At 42.9% G+C, this 17,309-nt stretch overlaps 1 protein-coding gene across 11 annotated transcripts in view; it reads right to left on the minus strand.

Moving 5' to 3' along the window:
- The window catches only part of PDZD2 (PDZ domain containing 2), a 385,588-nt gene that overhangs the window by 115,926 nt on the left and 252,353 nt on the right, over positions 1-17,309 (minus strand). Inside the window, exon 1 of one of the 11 annotated variants that reach the window (XM_019647873.1) lies at positions 14,662-14,888. The exons of 9 other annotated variants lie outside the window; for them this stretch is intronic. The gene's annotated coding sequence lies outside the window, so the exon portion shown is untranslated. Of the gene's footprint in view, positions 1-9,777; positions 9,830-14,661; positions 14,889-17,309 lie in introns of those variants that run through there. One more of the 11 variants, XM_019647874.1, reaches the window with a different exon arrangement.

Raw genomic sequence — 17,309 nt, forward strand, 5'->3', positions numbered from 1 at the left:
TCTTTATCCTATCTGAAATTTATTTATGTATTTAAAGGCAGGACCTAACTTGATACTCTTCTCTAAAAAGTTTTAGCTAATTATTTCAATAAAATCCACTAAACGGACTGTCATTTATTCTCCAGTTTTGAAATGTCTCCTTTTCATACACCAAATTTCCTGACATATATGGACCTATTTGGGATTCCCTACCCTGTTCCACTGGTCTCTTTGTCAATGCCTGTGCCACACTGCTTGAATTACTATCGCTTGAACGTATAGTTTGCTATGTGGTGAAAGAGAAAACACTCCTCCTCACTGTTCTTATTTTCCCCAAAATTTCTTAGCTATTTACTCATTTTTACCTTTTTCAGATGAATTTTAGTTCATCTGTTCAGATTCCAAAATAATTCTTTTCAGATTTTGATGGAAATTGTATTTATTTATAGCTAGGAACGGAAGATAGCAGGACTTAGTATCCTTCAAGGACTGCCTGCAGAGCACATGTGCCAGGTGTAAGCACTGTGGTTATGATACGTAATCTGAACAACTGTACCTGAGGTGATGATACAATAAGTTAAGATTGCCCCCATTGAAAAGCAAACAGGTAATTCTCCTAGCCAGAGCTAGTGGTCAGCTTTGAATCTTTAGAGAAAAATCTCCACGCTATAATTAGCATCCAACAAGTTTTCAATAGAGGTTATAAAATCCAAGATTTCCTTTAAAAGTTATTTCTTACAAAATCATAAATCAAAGGTATATAGAGGTTACAAATTTAGACATTCCCACCACATAATTATTTCAAATCACCTTCTCCTCCATTCTAACCTGAATTTCAGACTACAGTGTTTATGCTATAACTATATATCTTTTGGCAGAGCTATCTCAAAATTATTAGCGTAGACATTTAGTGGAACAAGTCCAATTTTAAACTAAAAACAGTGCTTTAAGAGATTTTTAAATTCTGGCATCCTTGTTTATGTAATAATTACAATTCAATAAAAAAGTCATAATATTAAAACAGTGATGAGTTCCTTTGAGATGCTTCACCAGATTATTCCTTAAAAAAAAAAAAGGTTTAAACTTGTTTCAAAGTGTAATAAGAGCTAGAAACAAGATCTGTATTCAAAAGAGACAAAAATCTAGAGCGAATGCTTGTGGGCAAAGGAAAGCATACATATTCTGAATAAATACTCTACTTTTCACATTTTTTTTCCATACTTCAGGAAATAGATATAAAGATGGCCACTTAACATGACTGAAGTGCAGAGATCACATGGCAAGAGCAACAATTTTTCTGTCCAATAGACTGAAAACCTCTCTTTCATGAAATGTTACAACACAGGCTATCTGATGTAACAGCACGTTCAAGGAGTGAATGGAAAAACCAACTGCGGCACATCTATACAATGGGATATTACTCAGCAGTGAGAAGGAATGGACTATTGATACATGTAGCAACATGGAAAGAATCTCAAATGCATTATGCTAAGGGCACGAAGCTAGACTTAAATGGCTACCTGTGATATGATTCCATTTATAAGATATTCTGGAAAAGGCAAAACAATAGAAAAAATCAGTGGTTGCCAGCCCTGAGGTGAGGAAAGGGTTTGACTACGAGAGAGCACTTTTTAGGGTGATGAAATGATTCTTTATCTTGAGTCTGGTGATAATTCACATGACTTGTGTTTGTCAGAATTTATAGACTGGTATAACTAAAAAGGTCTTCCTTTAGTTTCTTTCTTAGGTTAGCATGCTGACTCAATTTTGTACTTTAAGTACACTTACTACATTTACTCCTTTCTTCTGAAATTGGGGAAAATTTATTATGCTAAAGAGTGTAAGCAAATTATGCCTCAGTAATTTTATCATCATCACATAATCAAAAAATACTCTTGAAAACTAAACCCTCGCTCTGTCGTCCCATACCATCCTCCATCCATCAATAGCATGTCAGCTATTTATTTGCTTATGTAGGAAGGATCCATTTACTGGAAGTAAAGTGGACAAAACTGAGTCTTCCTTGCTGATTTGTGCTCATTTTTCCAGCCACCTAGAACTCACCTTCTCAGTCCGTCCAGTGCCGTGTGGATGTTCTCTACAGCAAATCAAGTTAACTGTATTAAATGCTGGTGCCAGGATGGCTGCCTTAGGCCAGAATCCGATCCCATGGGGATATTTTAAACAAGTCCCACATAGCTTTAGCCCAAACCTATGGGTTTTCATGGCCAGTCAACTTATTTCCATGAGAACCGACTAAAGGCACTGCAATATTTGACTGCATTAAGAAAAGCATACTGACCACATCAAAGGAGGTGCTAATCCTGTTCTGGATAATACTGCATGTAGACAGTTTGATTAGTTTAGGCGTCAATATTTAAAACTGGCTGTTCTGTCTTATGATGAACAGCTGAAGAGACTAAGGGTCCTTACCCTGGGGAAGATAATGACAGGGAGTGGGAGGTGGGTAAGAGGAATATAATGGCTTCATATACAAATATCTGAATGACTATATGAAGAAAGGGGTAGACCACTCCAGGGTGGCACAGGTTATAGGATTAGTACCAATGAGAAAAAGATAAGGCATGGAAGGTGTATGGTTTTAAAAGATAAGAACTTTTCGAATACCTAGTGCTATTCTGTGATGAAAATGGCTGCCTTCTGAGGTAGGAAGGCCACTAGGGATGCTGTAGGCAGGGTTTCAGATTCTGGGGGAGGCTGGCTGAAAGGACTTGCATGAACAGAAATGATCAACCGTAAGCCAATCACACTGAACTTGGTGGTCTACCAGCTATGCCACACCTGAGAGAGGGTGGGGTGTCTGGGAAGGCACTGACAGAGAAGGAAGGCAGGGAAAGAGAAAGGTGTGGACAGAAGAAAAGACGGTGGAGAAAGAGGAAACAAACTCCAAGTCATTTTGCCTGTGTAGTGGGGGAGATGAAAGTTTGCATGGCTATCTACCATCTGATCACCCTTTGGATTTGGGAGAAGGTCCCGTTATTATGGGAGGTGGTGAAGAAGAGACATTTATTCTCTTACCATTCCCAGGTACCAGTCTACCAGTACATGACTTAGATTTGGCCCACCGGGAGCTCTTGCATGGCACCCTGGATCACGAGGAAGTGATGTGAAGACACAGGAACAGATTAAGGCTAGTCACAGGAGTCTAGCAATGGTGGTGGTGAAAGTGGTGGTGTCCTAAGGACATGGTTCCTGTGCCATGTGTTCTGGGCCACTTGGTTCTCGCCCATTCTCTCGAGTCCAGGCCTCAACACTTCCGCTCGCTCCTGTGAGCTAGCCTGTATTCTGCCGCTAAACTTCTCCTCTGCTTACATGAACCAGAACTGATTTCTGCTGTTTGCAACCTCAAAACCCTGTTAGGATAACAGGAATTGGGGAAAGGGAGGTTTTAAGAACTATTTTACATTGCCTTTAAGTCATACATGAGGATGAAACTCTAAAAATCATACAGTTCCTAATATTGGCTGCATTTGGAGAACTTTAAAAAAAAATCAGGTTCTCTGCTCTACTTGTATTCCTCATTGCTTCCAAGACTCTGAAATACTAAATCAGGGCTGGAGGGCGGTGGCGGCGGTGGTAGCGGCGGTGGTGGTGGTACCCAGCATATTGTTTTACCCTGAAATTTTCTGGGCAATTCTAATGCAGACGCTCAACAGTCTGGCATTTGGGTTTCTGAGCAAACTGAAATGACTTGAACCATTGAACACAATTGGTATTACCAAAGTCTTTTCAATCTCTTCTGTTTCAGACCAAATCTGACCAACCTACAAGGGTCTACAGGTGAGCCTCATCTCCGGCTCTTCTCCTTGTTAGCACACAGCTCCTTCCACACAATCCACACAGCCCCGCCTCCCATGCCTCTACTCTGGCCTCTCACCCTCTGGGAATGCACTTCCCTTTCTCTCGGACTATGCGGATCCTACTTATGCATCAAGGTCCAGTTTAAGCATGGCCTCTCCCATGAACTTTTCCCATCCATTCCAACCTAGGATTTTTGCATAGAATCCTATGATCTCAGAGCTGGAAGGGTCCTCTAATAAACACATGCCATCTATGTCATGTCATTAAACCACACAGTTCTCTCATTAGAATTGATTTCTTATATTTTGTTTCAAATTTAATTGTATGTATACCTTCTCCATGTCCGTAAGTTTTCTCTAAGCAACTCTATAGAGACCTGGTTGGTGCTTATAATAATATCATTAAGGTTAATTACCATGGACTGAGTTCCCTCATTCTTAAGCAATGCCATTTCTTGGGGGAGAAAAAAAATAAAGCTTTCTTCATTCTTGGGATATCTCTCTGTTGGCACAGTTGCATAGACTTTTGTGTTAACAATAAAATCTGTCTAGTTCTTAATCTAGTCTAGAACACAAGGTGGAAAGCCCTGCCATTCTCAAAATGACAAATCTTGAAGCATTTTCACCACCCAGAGCAGCAGGGGAGGCATCAAAGACAGTCCTTGCCTTTGAGCAGTCAGAAAAACATCCTGTGACTTACATGTACCAACTCGCTCATCCAAACGGTTCCTGGCTCTGGAGTACCAGCTGGAAAATGGCCATTAAGGGCAGAGGGTGTGAAATGATGCACTAATGGGCCATTAGAGCTACTTTAATCAGGAAATTCAGAAGTGATTTATTTCTATGGGAATCCTGATTCTTCCTCCCCCCAGGTCCTCTAAAGTAGGCCTTTCATTGGGTTATAATAAAGTATTTCTTCTAGCTGTAGTGATTCTGTTTGGAGCCACTCAGCAGAAGTGTGAAGTCTTTGGGGGTAATATAATAATACTGGTGATGAGGAGAACGCCCTAAGATGACATAATGCTTTGTACTTTACCCCTAAAGCCCTTCATATACTTCGTTTTGATTTTCACAACTTTGTAAGGGTGGTAGCAGACAGAATTATCCTCCTTACACAGATGGAGAAGCCGAGGCATTGAAGGATGAAGTGGTCTAATGAAGGCGTGGGGCTCCCTGCACATTCTGGGGGCCTCAATCTGTCAGCTGTGGAAGCATCAGGATGGCTGATGGCACTCACATTCCAGTGCCAGAACTGGGGACAATGTTTGGGTTGAATTCAGTCCACATCCCACATATATGGACATTTGATTATTGTTGCTCTAATGTGACACCCCAGAAACAAGGGCCCTTGAGGCTTAGAACAGTGGGTGTAGTCAAGGAGTAACGTATTGAGTGTGGTCTCCACGCATTAACCCAGATGGCACCCCCTGATGCCAGTTCAGCCACGAAGCCTCATTTTTCTCATTCTAAAATGGGGGCTCTGGGTCTGAGATAACCGTTCTACAGGGGTGGTTTTCAGATGTGGCTGATTATAAGAATAATCTGGGAAGGCTTCTATCTGAAGAAGATGATACATTTATTACATACAGATTTAAGCATAAATAAAAGTATAAATAAGAAATAAATCTCCAGGCACCATTACCCATTGGTGACAGGATAGCAGTGACAAAAACATTCTGAAACAGATGGCCACCATCAGAGGAATTCCGTTACTCTGAGGAATGCTTTACAAATACGACTAGACCCTTACCCGGTACTGGGGGTAGGAGCCCTGTAGTCTGTATTTTATAAAATACCTCTTGAGATGAAGCCAGATTCATGGGAAGGCTTTTGGGAACCAGGGGCATCAATGATTAACAGGGAGTCTTCTTTGGGATTAGTATAAAAACAGCACGTTTTGCAAAGAGAACTCTCCCAGTCACGAGGTGTCATCTGTGTTTGCTTAAGCCTGGGATCACCACTGTTGGGGCTACAGAGAATTGGCTCCAAGAGTAGAAATAGCAATAAACAGTTAAAAGGATAAAACAGTAAGAGAGTAGAGATAGCAAGAGTCACCCTGTAATGGCTATGCACCTGCCGAAGTCCCGCCTGCCTCATCCACACACACAAAGCTCCTCAGAGATGATGCACAGATGGGTGGGTGGCAGGCAGGGAGACCCAGGAAACACTTGGATCCAGCCCAGGGTAACAGCTGTGGTTTCAGGCAGGAAGGGCCTGGAAATATGGAAGGTGAAGCAGAGCACCTGGTGGGGCACCACGGTGGAGGAGAGAATGAGGGAAAAGAAAACAGGGCGGGAGCAGGAGGGGTCTTAAGGCTTGAGAGAGGATGCAATCTAGGTCCGGAGCATTTCTTAAGACCTAATTCCATAGCACATCTTCATACGCAAGTACCTCTCTCCTGGGAAAATAGGGCTAAGATGGCAGAAACAAACAAGCAAACAAAAACAAAGGGAACAGGAACATATTTAGTTATTGGAAGGGTCCTTCCTTCACTAGGAATGAATAAACTGGGTTTTGGATGCCCGTCTCCTGGGAGTTTGACTGACATATCAGTCCCCAGAGGACTGATAACCTCTGGTATTCGGACAGAATTGGATGTCCGGCCCTCTGTGGCCAGCCTGTGAAGCTACCAGCTGGTCTGTGAAGCTACACCTAGGCAGTCTGACCAAAGCCAGTAGCACACCTTTAAGAGATAGCAGGTCAGGACTGAGGGCTCCGGAGTTATCCAAGAAAGCTGCTTGGGCCCTGGAGGTACAGCGACTTTCCCCCCTCAGACTCTCTGCCAAAGGACCTTTCTCTAATTTGCAAATGGATATGAAAATCTCACAAAGATATACAACTTGCATCATCTAATTACACACTTAATAAATCACCCTTGGGGAAAGCCGGCAGCCATACAGTGCTCCTCAGAGACGAGCATCTGGTCACAAGGCACGTACAGGGATCAGATGGTAAATCCAACGGGCTGCAGGCAGGCAGTGGCGGTGTTCTGCTCCAGGTGCACCTGGTACACACGGGCCCCAGAGCTCAGGGCACGGCTCCTTATGCAGCTGCAGCAGCTTCCTGGGGAAGGCATTCCCTTGGCAGAGCCACCTGGGAGACACACATCTGCTACCACGCCCCTTACCTGGGGGTTCTCTCCCAGGCCTGAGCCTCCACCATGCTCACTTCTCGGCCTGGCAGTTGCTCTGGGCTCCAAAAGACTGAGCACAGGACACTCTGAAGCAGGTGACACCTGCTTGTCTTTTCAGAGTCTCCAACTTTCCCTCTCCCGGGACATCTCTTCCCACAACCAAGCGTTACAATAGTTAAGCTATTACCTATAACTAAGATTGATTACAATTAGTGGAATTGAATTTGGAAAACACAGGCCTTTATTTGGGATTACTGTGGGCTACAGTCTGGCTGCTCTGAATTTGTGAAATACAGAAATCTCAGGCCCCGCCCCAGATTTCCTCATAAGACTCTGTATTTTATCAAGATCCCCAGGCGTTTCACAGGTTATAACACATCCTATTGTCCTGGGTTAATAATTTTCTCCTGGTAAATGGAGATCTAAATAAATACAAACTGGCTAGCCTTGAAGACAGTTTTTCTTTCTTTTCATTCATTCTTTTTAAAAAATTTTAAACTATTTTTGTACCATGGACCTCTCTAATGTCTAGTAAAGTCTCCAATAATATTTTAAATGCATAAACTACCTAGGATTACAGAGAAAACCAATTATGTTGAAATACAATATAAATATTTTAAAATGTGTGGTATCATAGCCCACGTGCTTCTGTATAACACATTAAGCAAGAAGATTGAGCAACAAGTTTATTAACTGATGTATTTTCAAAGTAGTGACGAGTGTAAATAACATTGGAAGTTATCTGCTACAAATAATACACATTATGTTTACTGGTGACAAAGAAATGGGGACTGCTAATACTGCACTTTGTTTCCTGCATCCATTATTGAAGGAAATACTACATTTGAGCTATAGTTTAGTGATAGTAAACATTTAATTTTCTTTTCTTCCACGTTCACAGCCTCCCCCTGAAATCTATTAACAGAATCTAGGTTCAGAGGAAGAGGTACTTAGGGAATCTTTTGCAAAAGGAGTATAGATGTTGTACCCCTATCTGTCTGTCTATCTGATCCTAGTTTGGACACAAACTGGTCAAATCATTTCCTTCTCTGATAGCTACCGCATTTTTTGGCTTTCAAGTGAGTTCTTACCACAAAGCTAAGCACTTAGATGTTTAATAAGTGCTTCTGATAAAATCCTGTAGGTTGGGGTCTAAATATTTCTGAGACAGACATGCCAGGCTACATTCTGACTTCCATTACACAGAGTAACTACAATAATCCCATTTCGTAGGAAGCTGCCTTCTCTATCTGCATCGGTACTTCCAGACAAATGTGGGTTTAATATAAATTACTGACACGGAGTTCTGAGACATTTCCCCTGCTCTGCCAGAGAGCCCGCGGCAGGCTCCTTGTCTTTTGGATCACAAGCACCTTTTCAGGGTAGTTTTCTTGCCAAGAATAAGCAACACTTCCCACACCCATGTCAACTGTGGTTCGCAAAATAAGATCCATTTTCATAAAAAGCCCAAATCGATTTGTCCCCGAATTTCAAAATTGTACATCCAGGGCATCCACCCTGCTCTCTGCAGGCTACTTTCTCCTCATACTAACCAAAATGCCATGAAAGTAAAATGGAACTGAACACATCAGCCTTGGGGAGTTCATCTGACACTTGGTTTGAACTCTCCCAGGAAAGTCGCTACTACACAATGAGGCATTTCTCTAACTAAAACAAATCATGTGAACATGTTTGGGCCACATGTTTACAAAAGACAAGAAAGACCTACAAATTTGAGACACAGTCTTACATCAAGTTTTTTGCTTAAAACTAGCCATGTCTCCAGGTCCATGTGAGCGCCATGAATTTCAGTTTGCAACCCTTTTCCCTAACACACACACACACAGACGCACGCGCACACACACAAGCACGCATATACCAATCACTCACACTTAGCTTTTCCCTACCTAGGTTTGCTCACCTGAAAAAGATTTCCATACCTTGCATTTTGAACATCCTACAATGAGTTAGTTGATTATCTAGTTCTCCACCTACCCTAGTTCAGGGACTGTTAATCTAAGACATGATCGTAAGAAAGAAAATAGGCTGAAAATAGAGGAAACCTCACTGATTTGGGGGTCAATCTATAGATAACAAAAGTCTATCATAGCAAATCATATCAGAGTTAAATTGACTTTAAAAATCAGCACTGTATTATTCATTATCATTGAGTCTAGAAAGGTGACTGACTGTATGTAAGGTTTAATAGCTCAGCTTTCAGGTTGCTTAGGTTTTAAAGTAACCCAGACGCTAGAGATGAAGAAACCACAGTAAAAAGATTATAACTGATAGCAGATTCTCCCCATTCTGAAATCCCGGTGGGAACAAATGTAATTAATTAAGCCACCAGAACACTACAGAGATGACTAATGCTTCTCCTAGTGAGAGCTGGAAATAACTGACTCCACTCACTTGTAAGATGAGACGTTACATTTTTAGTATTCGTAAGAAACTCATTAAGAATGTTTAATTAGTTATAGACATAAGAATGTCTAATGCCTCAGCATTATGAAAACAACAGGATTTCCACCACACAAAGTTTGGACAAGCCATTGGGACCCCAATAAAATCTTCATGTACCAAGATGTCTCCAGGTACATTACTCAGCCCCAGCGTTCCATTCTCTTGTAACATTCCTTGACTCACTTGCGAGAGAAACTGAAGTCAAGCAAGTTCTAGCCTGTAAAAAGGATTGTGCAAAGGATTTAGCTTTACAAATCCAAGCTGCATCCTTCATTTCTGCCACCTCCTTCCCCGCAGTGCTTAGGGGTAATTTTCCGTTTCTCTTCCAGGTCTTTATTGCTCCCATGCCAAAACTGTCTTGCATCTGCCACAGTACAATACCTGTGATGTTTTCCAAAGCCAGCAGCCTATTGCCAGCAGTCAAACCTCTACCCCATGCAGCCGTCTGGGAACTTAAGTCCAAGAGTTGCACAGTGAAGTTGAAGGGAGGTGCCTTGGAAGGCAGACCCTCCCTTTTGCTGATAGAGCCAGTCAGCGGGAGAAAATACAAACACTTTTGCCAAAGGGGCAGGAACAGCAGCAAATGGCAAAATTAAAAGACTGCTGGCCCATGAAGAGCACCATGATGAATCCTGAGACACATACCATTCAAGTGAAGGTCAAGTATTGTGCCTTTGAATTTCTTCCCACTCCCCCCTGGCTTAGGCACTTCCATGTGTGCTCTGATTTGGGTGGGATTTCTAAATTGTTCACTGCAAGACCCACTTCTGTTTTGGAGCGAGAGGGAGGAGAGCTTATAAGAATGTTTCAGTTTTTGTTAAAAGGGCAAAGCTTGAAGAAATATACTGTATACACAGAAGGCCACTTAGCTACTCTTTAAGGGAGTAATCTGCCACTGTTGTTTTGGCCCCCCCACCCCCCCAGTCTCACTGAAGCCGGAGGCTTTTTAACTGAACTGATTTTCAAAGGGCTACCCTGGCTTTTCCTCAGACTTGCCCTACTCTGCCAATTTCCAACTTGGTTTCTATCTTCTAATTTAGGAAGAAAAATAGTGTCAAAATTAGGAAGGCACAACAGATGGTCCATGTGTGTCTTGCTTTAAGCCAACCTGATAGCCTCCAAACGTGGAAATTTCCAAAAATACAAACTATGGGGTGATACTTCTCTTTTACCAAAGGAATCCCTTTTGGTCCCTCTCAGTGCTGAGTTCCTCTGGTGCATGTGAAACATAGTTGGATTGCTTCCTCAGGAACAGATGACAAAAAGGGAAGCAGACCTAAAGTCCCAGGTCAACTGCTGTCACAGTCTGACTCACTGTGCAGGGACCTTGTATCTAAGCTAAGACCACGTGCTCATATCGAGCCCTACTGAGGTCGTCTGTGGAGTCGCAGAATGGCTGCATACCCATGCACATCTGGATTTAACAAACCAAGGCAACCTGGGGCAATGTGTCTGCAGGGACAGTAAAGCTATAAGATCTCCTAGTGGGGCACACTCAGCCACTCAGCCCTCTCCTTTGCTAAGCAGAGCAAGGTGCATGTCCATGGAGGAAGAATGGTGCCATCTTGTTCCCCGGCCACTGAGGAGGAGACGGACATCCAGACGGGACCTCCAACGTGAGAGGGATTTTGTGCTACACCCCCTGGACCCCGCCGCAGGAAATGTATAGAAATCATGTTTGGAAGTGGGAGGGCGCATTGCCTACAGATGTTCTTAAGAGGGACACTCTTGTACGGGAACACAAAGCCATGCAAAGGGACCCCGTGCCAACCACCAAGATGTGAAATGATTGATCCTCTTTCATGGACATGATTGCCAAGTTTTGTCTTTGTAACTCAGAACTAGCACTTCTTCTTGCTTAGCTGCTCCTCTCCTCTAGGTTTACACACTTTTGCACACATATGTACACCTCTAGCTCAGTCTTTTATCCCATTCACAATCCGGAAAAAGCTAATAAAAGAGGTCAGATCCCAGCCCTCCCTGTTTAGATAGCCAGAGAGAGAGGGCAAATGCCCTGATTCTGAGCAGAACACTTAGCCCTCCCAACATTCTATAAACCAGTTGGCTAATGAAGGCCTGTTCATGGCTTGTACTCCATTTTAGCTCATCAGCTTGTACTCCATTTTACCTGGCTGATTGTTCTGACTCTTCATGAGCCAACCTGATTGCACACCTCAGAAGTGGAAAGGTCCCTCTTGCTACCCTGGGATACCAGGTAGTTCTAGAGCTCTGAGATGTACACCGTTGACTCATGTGCAGGAAAAGGTTACTCACTCTACGATCATGGCCTTCTGGGAACCCAAAGCTGACCCTTCACCCCAGAGCCTGCCCCATTGAGTCTGGTCACACAGCATCACACTCTCTTGGGCAACCTTGATAAATTCCCTCCCATGCTGTGATTCCTAACTGCCCCCACGCCTGGGGAGTCTAGGCCTCAGTCTGTTTGGCTTCCAGCTGAGTTTCAGCAGTTACACAAATCAGGTTTCTGACTGTCTGAAATTCCAGTGCATACAGGAATAGCAAGTTGCTTAATCTCTAAATTCAGAGCCAACCCCTTTTCTAAATACAGACAAAGGTGCTGCCTGGCTCACGTGGTAGATTAAAGGACCCACCCTTGCCAGCTATGACAACCCAACTTGTCAAGTATACTGCCACCATCTTGTTTTCCAGGCTTAAACTCCCATGGGGCACCATACTGTACATATTTTCATCCTTTTCTCACTTGTTTTCACCTGTCAAATTAGGCCCCACCCCCATTCTTCTCTACCAACAGTATCTAATTTCCAAATACAGGAGGATAGATGGCTGAAATGTCCTGGAGAAAAAAAAATATCATACCAGCCATTTTATTTTTCTTTTTAAACTAAAATCTTTTGGTGACAACTTTTCCTGCTTTTCTGCAATGGACAATAAACGTACAGAAGTCAGCTCCACATCCAGGCCTGCAGTTTTAACACAAGAGCAAGGCCACAATTTTCCTCTTGCCTTATTAGAAATGACATTAACAATGAAATACTGTGCTGGGTCGAGGAGAATTACATGTTCACGGGTAAGGCTGGCAGGCCTACAGTAAGCTTTCTTAGAGAGCAATAAAGAAACACTGTTCTAAATATGAGAAAACACGATAGTCACTTAACTCTGTCGTATTTTTTATTTTTTTCAAAGTGGCTACACCAACTTAGACTGTAGAAGTATGGCCAGCATTCAGTCCTCAAAAGAGAAAGAAGGAAGCGAATCATTTTTGTGTAAGTTAGCAGAGTTTTAGTCCCCATCAGGGTCTTTCGGCAGGGGATAGAGTCAACACGTGGTGGGTCTCAAGGTATCTTCAGCAGCAACTTCACCAATGAGGGGAGAGGGCGAAAATCTAACTGTAGATACATAGTTCATTTCCCAGCGTTTGGACCCTGAAGAAAAACCTTCAACTTCCTTGCTCATGAATCCACACTTTTGGAGGCAATGATGCCATTTAACATAGATGGCGACACTGAAATCAGTTTCCAGAACACACAGCCCACTCAGTGGTTGAGGACTTAAGTAGCTGCATCGACCCATTGATCATACTGCTCATAAGTGATATTAATCAGGGGTCAGCAAACGTTTTTCTCTAAAGGGTCAGATAATAAATATTTTAGGCTTTGCAGGGGATATCCAGCTATGCCCTGTACTCTTCTTTGTTTCTTTAATATTTTAACACCTAAAATACATTCTTAGCTCCCGAGACATACAAAAACAGGCTGGGGCATCCCAGACTTGGTCCACAGGCCACAGTTTGCTGACCTCTGTTTCCAGAATGGTCCCGCGAAAGGAGCCTGTTCCCCAATTCGGCTTAATTCACTGCAAACAGTGCCTAGGATGGACAAGTGTGAAAGGTGGGTGACAAAAGGGACCCACCCAACAGGTGGACAGCAGGCAAGACAGAACAAGAGTCGGGTGTGGTGACAAAAAGGTCTCCTTCAAGATCACAGGAGGTGCTGTCCCCTTCCCTATACATACACTGGGTCTAGCTGTGGAAGGTTGAGAAGCCATAGAGTGAAAGAGACACGCAATAAGGTGCAGGCTTGCCTTAACTGAGCACGGGCATCTCCCAGCCCTCCAGGCCTAAATGGCAAAGCCACAAGATTTGGCCACCACAGCACAACAGCAGCCAGCCAATAAGCACTAAGCAAAGCAGCTCCCACATCTGCCATCCCGGACACACCCCTGCGGCTAATATGGCATTTTCAAAGGCTCACATCCAAGAGCACCAGTATTCAGGGGGGCCTATTCGATTGAAATCAAGTTCTCTACCTAATTCTGACACCCCTGTCCCTCTGACCACACATGCCATGTCCGACCTACCCCATGTCGGTTCAACACAACACTCCTACCACACTTCCTTCGGGGAGAAATCCATGCCAAATTATGCAGGCGCCTATCAGAAGCACGGTCTGGAAATGGTTCAGAAACCCGGGTTTGACATGATGGACTTTCTTCTGTTCTGCTTCTCTTATCACAAGCTCTGACAATTCCCAGCTAACAACCACAGGAACCACAGATCAGTCTTCAAATTATCTTCATGTGTGGCTGCAACGCGTGGCCCTTCCCGTTTAGTTTCTACTTCTGAGTATGTAGATGTCATTGAGACCATTTCCAACCTGAGGCCCCTTACTCCCTCCCCACCATGACAAATATTCAGAATCCACACGTGACTTTCCCTCGACTTTCCAATTCCCTGACTTAGAAGCTGAGCGGAGGCATACGGCCTTACTGGAGAAAACATTAGTGCATTCAGGCTTCACTCTGGATCCCAGTCAATTCTGGATGTTTCACAGCTGTTATACATCCACCCCCTTTCATACAAAAGCCAGCAAAAATTAGCAAGCACCTTGTTGGCTCCGAAATATAAAAATATAGCAATGGTCGAGCCTGAAAATCAGTTTCTGGTTGATTATCTTCAAAGCATTCGTTCTAAAACAATGTCTGTAGTTCATGTATCATCTCCTAATTTTTAAGTCGGTTTTAATTTAATTACTGCATGATTTGGGGTGATTTTTTTTTTAAAGCAACCCTCAGAATATAACTGTCATTTGGTCATTGAACCAGTAACAGAAAAACTCTTGCTTGGCAGATATCAGCACGATTCAGGCTAAGTCTGTTTCTTATGTCAACATTATCTACTCATGTCTCATACACTTAAAAAAATAAATAAATAAACCTTTGGAAGATAAATCAGTGGTACTCAGAGAGAAAATATGATTCTCTTCATGCTCAGGTCTCCCCTCCTACCTGCTTCATGAGCTGATCAGGTGAGCTTTCTCCTCTGTGTGCCACGGCCGCATGATTAGGACAGACTCCAAAGTTGGTTGTGGTTCATTTCCCCTCTCCATTCAGTTCTTTCAAGTCCTGGGATATTAACTATCAACAAAAATGTGAGCCATGCCAGTGTGTGCTCCGACTTCCTGCCAGCTCCCTATGCTACTTAGCTCAGGAGCCGGTTTTCTCTCTCTCTGTCTCTCTCTTTCCCCTCCTCCTGGCTTCACCTCCTGAGCTCCAGGGCCCCACCCACAGCACTCAGATCATTTTTCATTTATGAGTGCATCCAGCTAAACTGTGTTTGTAAGAGCAGGAGCCAACCCTTGCCCTGGGAGCGCACTGAAACCATGCTGCTGAAAACAGCTTTAATTTTCTGAGGTGTGGGGCGGGGGGCGGGATTCAGTTCCTCGCAGAAGTCATCCGTGGCTTCCTCCTGCAGCTATCTGCAGATCACCTCTTCCATCAGAAGATGCACACCTTGGCGATGGAGTCACAGTAGCTTCATTATACAAACACCCCCGCCCCCCACAGCCCACTGAGGTGTACTGAAGATTTCAGGCATGGAAAAACAAAAATATATCGAAATGTGTAGTTCATGTACACTAGAAACGTGAAGCTGCGATGTTGGGTCAAAAAAACTTTCCACCTGGTGACCTAACACTTCACAATGAATTGACTATTTTGTATGTATTAAAGGGCCAGGTTTATTACTGCATTCAAATGGGAATAAAAACTGGGACCTTAAATAATTTTATAAAGAAGCCCATTGTTATATAAAGGCTACGTGCCATGATGACTCCAACCAAATCTACAACCTCCCTAATCCAACAACACTCCTCTCTTCCATCCCAGACCACAACTAGCAAAAACAGAGATTATCAGCCAGCCCCTCGGAATATCTGCTCCTGCTAGAAATGTCAGCAACTAAAAATATGATTTGATTTTACTCCCTAAGATTTTATCAGGAAATAGAATTTTAAAAAGTAGGCTCCCGAGCAGCACACATATATGTATCTCATGACTTCCACTAAGTGTAAAATTCACCTTATTTTGCAGCTGGAGCAAAAGGGGTCTTTCATGATCTATCCCCCAGAGACACAAACCCCAAGGCCTTCATGGTACATTATGAAAATTTATATAAATGATTTAAATGGAAATGAAGTTCTTGTTATTAAAATACTGACAGCCCTTGAACAAAAGAGGAGCAAATGTCCTCTGCTCGTTTGCAGTTATTCTCAAGTCATGCTTCTGGAAAACTTTGAAGGACTGTTAGGTTTTGCGTTAATGTTTGTCTTTTCAAATCTATTGATTTCTTTTAGAGTTTTATTCAATATGGATTTTCTTCCTATGAACACCCTATTGTCATAAGCTGCTCCCAATCACCATGGAGAGTGCTGTAAGCTTCAAAATTGTTTCTTAATTTTTCATACATTAAAAAAAAAACTGATGACTTAGAATCTGGATTTAAAGAAAGTCTTTTTTTTTTTTTAATTAGATGGTTAAAATGTCTCCTAGGGGCCGGCCCAGTGAAGCAACGTCCTCCACAACTAGACTGAAGAACAAAAGAACAGCAACTTGTCTGTTCCCCTTCCCCCAATTCCGCAATAAAAATCTTTAAAAAAAAATGTCTCCTAAAAGGAAAATGTTATATATTCCCACACATGCTCCAAATGAGTTCTAGTATTTGAGCACCCTAACACAACATTCTTGGGGGGAAAGGGGGCAGGTTTTTTCTTTATAGTTTCTCATTGGCCAGTTTAACAGATGAGAAAAAGAAAAGCAAGACACAAAGTCAGTGATATATACATGATGTTTCACTGGTGGGGAGAAAAATAACTGACAGGAAGATTAGCGCTTAGTCTCCAGCACCAAGCCAGAAATCCCAGACCTTCAAATTTTCACGTGCCGTCCTAGGGCCTGAAAGTTGATCATAAGGGTGACCTCCCAGGACTTACCTTCCCAGTTTTGGAGAATGGACTTGCTCTGAGTTTAAGCTAAGGAGAAAGAAGTCTGTTCTTTAAATTTTTTAAAATAAGTTGAGGGTGGGGGTGGAGTGGAAGGGGTTAAAATTTTCTTGGCCCATGACCAAACTCATCTTGATCAGAGAAAATCTGCCTATAAAATAGTCTCTCCAATATTCGTTTGTGACATCTGCCAAAAATTTATGGTGAAACCAGTTATTCTACCTCTCTTTGTCCCATTCTCTCAACAAAGGGTGGATAATATAAATCATATAATTTTGCTTTAAAGGCAAATTGCTGCTACATTTACTCACAAAACTAGCCATGCATCACATACCAGAACACAGCAAGTATGTAAGCCATTGGAAATATCTAACCACCCAAGCTTTCAGCGCAGGTGAGTTTTTGGTCAAACTGCTCACGGTAGGAGCCTAGAGCTCTGCTTTCTTCTCACCCACCTTGGTTTCTGGGCTTAGGAGACCACTGTGCCTTCCTCCCTGTGAGCTGGGAGGGACCCTAAGGATTGCTTACTTCTCCTTCTCATTGCGTGAATGTGGAAACAGGCCCAGAGAGAGATGAGGCAACTTGCCATGGCCACAGCACATTAGTGGGAGTACTAAGGCTAGAACGTGGATCTTCCTGACTTAAACTCCAGGACGG

Source organism: Hipposideros armiger, unplaced genomic scaffold (genome assembly GCF_001890085.2).
Source record: "Hipposideros armiger isolate ML-2016 unplaced genomic scaffold, ASM189008v1 scaffold_117, whole genome shotgun sequence".
Lineage (NCBI taxonomy): Eukaryota > Metazoa > Chordata > Mammalia > Chiroptera > Hipposideridae > Hipposideros > Hipposideros armiger.